The sequence below is a fragment of the Penaeus monodon genome, chromosome 18, assembly GCF_015228065.2.
Source record: "Penaeus monodon isolate SGIC_2016 chromosome 18, NSTDA_Pmon_1, whole genome shotgun sequence".
NCBI lineage: Eukaryota > Metazoa > Arthropoda > Malacostraca > Decapoda > Penaeidae > Penaeus > Penaeus monodon.
Window position 1 is genome coordinate 46,302,392 of NC_051403.1, and position 6,199 is coordinate 46,308,590.

Consider the following 6,199-nt stretch of genomic DNA (forward strand, 5'->3'; position numbering starts at 1 on the left):
GTTCACTTCTGAAATGAGTTTTTAATTCCCGTAGACTTTGGTTAGCCTTAAGAAAATGAATACAGTTGTCACGGGTATTGTCCTGCTTGTAGATATCATAAAGCTCCTGAACTCGCTTTTGCACCCTTAACAGTGTCGGGTCACCCACCCACTTAGGTTGTTTGGAGCGTTGTGAGTTGTTGCTCTTGAAAGTTTTCTTTGGACAGACCCAGGTGTTGTAATCAGTGACCACTTTGGCCATGCCCATGGAGAATTTATCAATAATCGCTATATCAGTCAGAAATACGTGATTTAAAGTGGTGCTCAAGGTAAGGAGGAATAAAAATTTTAAGCCTATTTGTTTTTGCAGACTGAGTATTATCAACAGCGTATCTCGTTACTATTGCAAAGTGGTCACTGATTAGCTCTGTTGCAAGCATGCTTCTGACGTTTCCATGCACAAGATCCCTTCCTATTACATAAGCTAGTCTGCCCCATCACGTGAGTTTCCCTGCCTATTCACAAAATTTCGGAACTATTCGCCATTTTAATTAAATTGACTATCTCGAAGTGTAAAATCTCTAGCATTAAAATCTCCCATGCATATTGTACCGTGATTCTGAAAGTTGGGCAGTGAATCAGTTTGGAACTTTTTTAACCTTGCGTATACATTGTACAGAGAGAAAACACCAGAGGCTGTTCGAATGTAAACTCTGATATTGCACATTGTTGACTTCTGCACCAGCTTATGCGGTATGGTGTCCCTGACACATGTCAATAAGCCTGTCATTCCTGTGTTCATATAGGAGTGGTACTATTCTAGGGGCACACGGCAGTGGGTGGGGTGTAGTCTGGCCGGTCATCGCCACTCTGCGGTCGATGGGTTCGGTCGGGGCATAGGGGGATATGCTCGTGGCGGCTTTAAGGGGCAGTTACGTTCCCAGGCCGCCACACATTGCGCTCCGCACCTAACGCACCTCTTCACGATGGTGGCGGTGTCTTCGTTGTCGTTGTCCTTCTCGTTGTTTCTTGCAGGGCAGTCCTTTGTCTGGTGAGCTTTTGCACAGACAGCACACGCTGTTTCTTTCCTGCAATATTTAGCTACGTGGCCGTAACCCTGACACTTGTAGCAGATCACAACCTCTGAGCTCCATGTTCGAATAGAGCTCAGTTCTAAGTACCTGTCCATCCTTGCAGATCCTCCGAGCTTTAAAAACACCCGGAACATGCATTGCTTCATCTGCAGCGGCCTCTTTCGGAAATCTGGTGACCAGGTATTCCCCGTCTCTTTTGCTTTTGGGCTGATAGTCGTCTTTGTTTTGGAGAGAAAGTCCTGCGACAGTGCCATTCACCATCAGGGCCACGTAATTTTGATGCTCCCGTCGGACGTAGACGTAGCGAGAGGATCTCCATTTCCCCTGCACCATGTCCAGCGGGTCTTCCTCTTGGAGGAGCGGCAGCTGGCTGACCTCCCTCACTCACCTGATTTTATCTGCGGTAGACGTGTCCTTCGGAAAGTCCAGTATTATGCACCTGTCCCAGGGGGCGATGGGTTTGCGTTGATTGGTCTTTTCTCCGGTTGGTGCTTCAGTCAGGTTGCTGGAGTCACGTGATGTGGTCTTCATTTTCTTCCTTTTTGTCTGAACGATTTGGAATCCCTCGTCATTAGCGGTGGGGTCGGCAGGTAAATCCTTATTGTTCATGTCCCTATGCTCAGTGGAATCAACCCCTCCCATAGAGTGGAGAGTTGGAGAGGGTGGTAGTTGGTATTGCGGGGGTCCCGGGCATGTCCCCCTTCCCCTCCATGATGGGGCAGCGAGGAGGTGGCTGTCCGCCGCTGAGGGGATTAATTCCCTGCGGTCGGGCGCAGGGAGGGTGCGAGCGCCAGGTCAAATGCTGTCACTGTTACTCTCCAGGACTCGCCAACGTTCCTTCGTACAGCACCCAGTTACTCTGGAACTATAGTCAGTATTCGTATTTTTTGCTGAACAGTGTTTTTTCTACCTGCTTTGACATAATATTCGGCACAATTTGGTGATTGTACACCCACACACACCACACACACTCTGGATATAAGGACGACCCAGGTGGGGGGGGGGGGTATCCTAGTAAAATCGTCCAGAACACAGGATGAATCCTGACGACGTCATGCCTTGATGTTACTAGGCTTAAGAAGAAAACTTATTATAGTGAAACGCGGTGAAATTATCCGCAGAGTTGTGATTAAATATCGCAATAGTTTTGTTCGTGTGCGTGTATATACATGCACCTATCTCTCTCTCTCCCTCTCTCTCTTTCTCTCTCTCTCTCTCTCTCTCTCTCTCTCTCTCTCTCTCTCTCTCTCTCTCTCTCTCTCTTCTCCTCTCATCTCTCTCTCTCTCTCTCTCTATCCTCTCTCTTCTCTCTCTCTCTCTCTCTCTCTCTCTCTCTCTCTCTCCTCTCTCTCCTCTCTCTCTTCCTCTCTTCCTCTCTCTCCTCTCCCCTCTCTCTCTCTCTCTCTTTTCCTCTTCTCTCTTTTCCTCTCTCTCTTCTCTCTCTCTCTCTCTCTTCTCTCTCTCTCTACCTCTCTCTCTTTCTCTCCTCTCCTCTCCTCTTCTCTCTCTCTCTCTCTCTCTTTCTCTCTCTCCTCTCTCTCTCCTTTTCTCTCTCTCTCTCTCCTCTCTCTTCTCTCTCTTTCTTCTTCTCTCTCTCTCTCTCTCTCTTCTCTCTCTCTCTCTCTCTCTCTCTCTCTCTCTCTCTCTCTCTCTCTCTTTCTCTCTCTCTCTCTCTTCTCTCTCTCTCTCTCTCCTCTCTCTCTTTCCTCTCGTCTCTCTCTCTCTGTCTCTCTCTCTCCCCTTCCTCTTCTCCCCTCTCTCTCTCTTCTTTTCTCTCTCTCTCCTCTCCCTCTCCTTTTCCCCTTTTCTCTCCTCTCTCTTTTTATAGTTTTTAATTTAAAATCAGAGATCAAGTTCCTCAAAAAAAAAATTCACGAAATTACAAAAGTCCCACGGGAAGTGTTTGAATGGACTGTTTTGGTTAAGAATGCCCTTGGAATTAAAGTGAAAATTTAAAATTTTTTGTAGAAAAAGGTATAAATAAGTATTTTAAATCCTATATCCAAGTTTTATTGTTTTCTTAGGGATTCTGATAAATCTTTTTAATGTCAAAACCCGGTGAAAAAAAAAACCAATATTTTGGTTGGAAAAATTCCCCAACTCACCCTTTAAATAAAACTCAGTGATTTTTTTAAAATAATCCCTCCCCATCATTATAGGAAAAACCCAGACCCCCCCCCCCCCCCGAACCCAACGGGCCAACAGCGCGGCTAGGGTTCCCCCATTTTTTCTGGAAACTGTGGTTTTGTCTCCCCCCACGTTTGCTGCCCCAGGGACGCGCTGCCGTGCCCCCCGGGTCTAGTTTTTCCTGGTCATCACGTGGGGAAGGCTTTACGTCGGAAATCCCTTCGCCCAAAAACCAGGTGGGGAAAAGGCTAGTGGACCCTAAGGCTGTTTGGAAAATAAAAGGAAATAAGTATAGATGAATAAAAGGGGATGAATAGACAGAAAAGGGTGATAGGTAGTAGCCCAGACGACTTTAAATCCATAATTGGAAAATACACGAAAAACACAAACCCAATGTTTTTGGGAAATCACTAACCCCAAATGATACACTCGAGCCCTTTTAAAGGCTTTGCAGTTCAGCCTAAAATCCTTGTTTAAAAATCATTTTACGAGGAAGAAAACCCCAAAATTTCCCCCAAGTCCCCGGCCCGGGGTTTCCTGTTTTTTTCCCAAGAAAGCGGGAACCCAAGCTTGAAAAAAAGCCTGGTTTTAAAATGGGTCGAAAATCACACAGGAAAAAATTTGGGCTGGGTCGAAGATCAAAAAAAGAAAACCCTTACGGGGAAAAGCGTTCAGGAAGGTACGTACAAGGAAATTGAAAAAAATAAAAAATTTAAACCACTAGGAGACCCTATTATGGGGGAGAGGCACGGGAAAAGAAGGCGAAAAAACCTGCGAAGTAAAAAGCGTTTAAAAAAATTTTTAATATTATGAGTTGCCGACCATTCCCGTGGCCAGAAAAAAAGCTGAAATATTTATTAAACTAAACGAAAAAAAATTACCTCCTTAGACCAGCATGGGAATTGCCCCTCATTCCAGAGGAACAAAAAAATCTTATCAGAAAAAGGGAAAACTAAAGTTTTTTTAACCTTTTGTTCGAGTGGGTGACAAATGTGGAGAAAATGTTGAGAATTGCAGTTCAACCCATGCGTTCAAGTTATCACTGGTGTGAAAATGAAATGCATTCTGAATTGATATGATTGATTTTTTTTGGTTATGTTATTTTGTAATTCCTATTTTAAATGTAGCTGTGACCGGACACTTTTTTTGGCCTTTTTTCATGTGTATAAAGAAATATCATCATAAACCCTCGGGTATTTCCAGAAAGACGGCTTAGAAAGTTCGGATAATAATGATTACGCGTTTGATTTAGCATTGGAAATATCGATCACCTAAGTTGTTTATGCAAAGGAGAAGAAAGCTTTTTTCGTATGTAAAAATATGTTTATATATATCCTGAAACTAGACGATTCTTTTGCATGATATTACTGATTAACCTTAGACGGATAAAGAGGAAAGGAATAAGAGAAAAGAAATGAAGATGAATATAGAAAGACAGGAAGTGGAAAGAGAGAGAGAGGGGGGGAGGAGAGAAAGGGAGAGGAAGAGGGAGAGAGAGAGAGAAAAGAAGAAGGGGAGAGAGAGAGAGGGAGGAAAAGAAGAGAGAGAAACAAGACAGAAACGAGAAAAAGAGATTACCACAGGGGCTTGGATTGTTTTGGGATAAGGGGGGACTGCATAGCCTCTAGCCAAAACACTGGGGGGGGCCTTTGGGGAAATGCAAGGCAGCAGTCGGGGGCCCCAACCCACTATAAACTAAGTAAGAATAAATCAAATTTTTCAAATCCGGCGTGTTTTTGCATATGTTGGGGGCTTTCATTCATACACCCATGGTTTTGGCGTAAAGCATTGTGTATAACACACACAACACGGGGAAGCAAACACCACATATGCACCACACGGACTTCTTTGTGGTTTGCGCGCGCGTTTGTGTGTGGGGTGTGCTTATGGGAAAATTTAAAATAATAAATTTTTATTACTATATATATTAAAAATATTTATATTATATATAATATATTTTAAAATATATATATTTCCCCTCTCTTCTTTCCTTTTCTAAACTATTTCTTTCAAATTCCCCTCTCCCCTCCTCTCCTCTCTCATCCCTCCTCTCTCTCTCCCCTCTTTTTCTCTTTCATTCTCCTCTTTTCTTTTTACTCTTTCATTCTTCTCTTCTCTCTTTCCCTGTCCTCTTTTCTCCTTTTTTCATTTCTCTCTTCTCTCTCTCTCTTTTTTCCCCACACCACACACACCCCATAAAAATATAATAATATATATAAAATATAATAACTATATTATTATATATATAATTTTGAAAAATATATATAAATATAATATTAATTTTTATATATATATTATATAGGTAATTATATATATATAATATATATAATTATATATATATAAAATATATATTTTATATTATATTATAATATTATATATAATATTTATTATATATATATTTTAAACTATACATTTTATATAAAATATTCTATCCTTTTAGGATATATATTAATTTTAAAAATATATTATTATATATATAATATATATAATATAAATTTTATATTATACTTATATTATTATTATATTAATATATTTAAAATAATAATATTAAATTTTATATATATTTGTATATTTTTTTATAATTCATATTAAAATTTATATTTATATAATATTTATATATTTATCTATTCTTGTAATCTATATATATTATATTTATTCTACTATAACCCATATATTTATTTTAATCTTTTATTATTTATTTTATTTATATATTTTATATATTTTTTTTTTTTTTGGGGAAAAGAAAAAAAAAATTAAGGACGGAAAATTAAAAAGGGAACGGCTAAAATAAAAAAAAACTAAAAATTAAAAAGGGAAAAACAAAAATAAAAAACATAAAAGAATAATAAAAAAAAAAAATCTTTATATATAATATTATTTTTATATTTTATATATTTATATTAAAATATATATATATATTAATTTAAAATATATAAAATAACAAGAAAAAAAAAAAATTAATCCTTTTTAAAATTTTTTTTTTTAAAATTTTTTTTAAA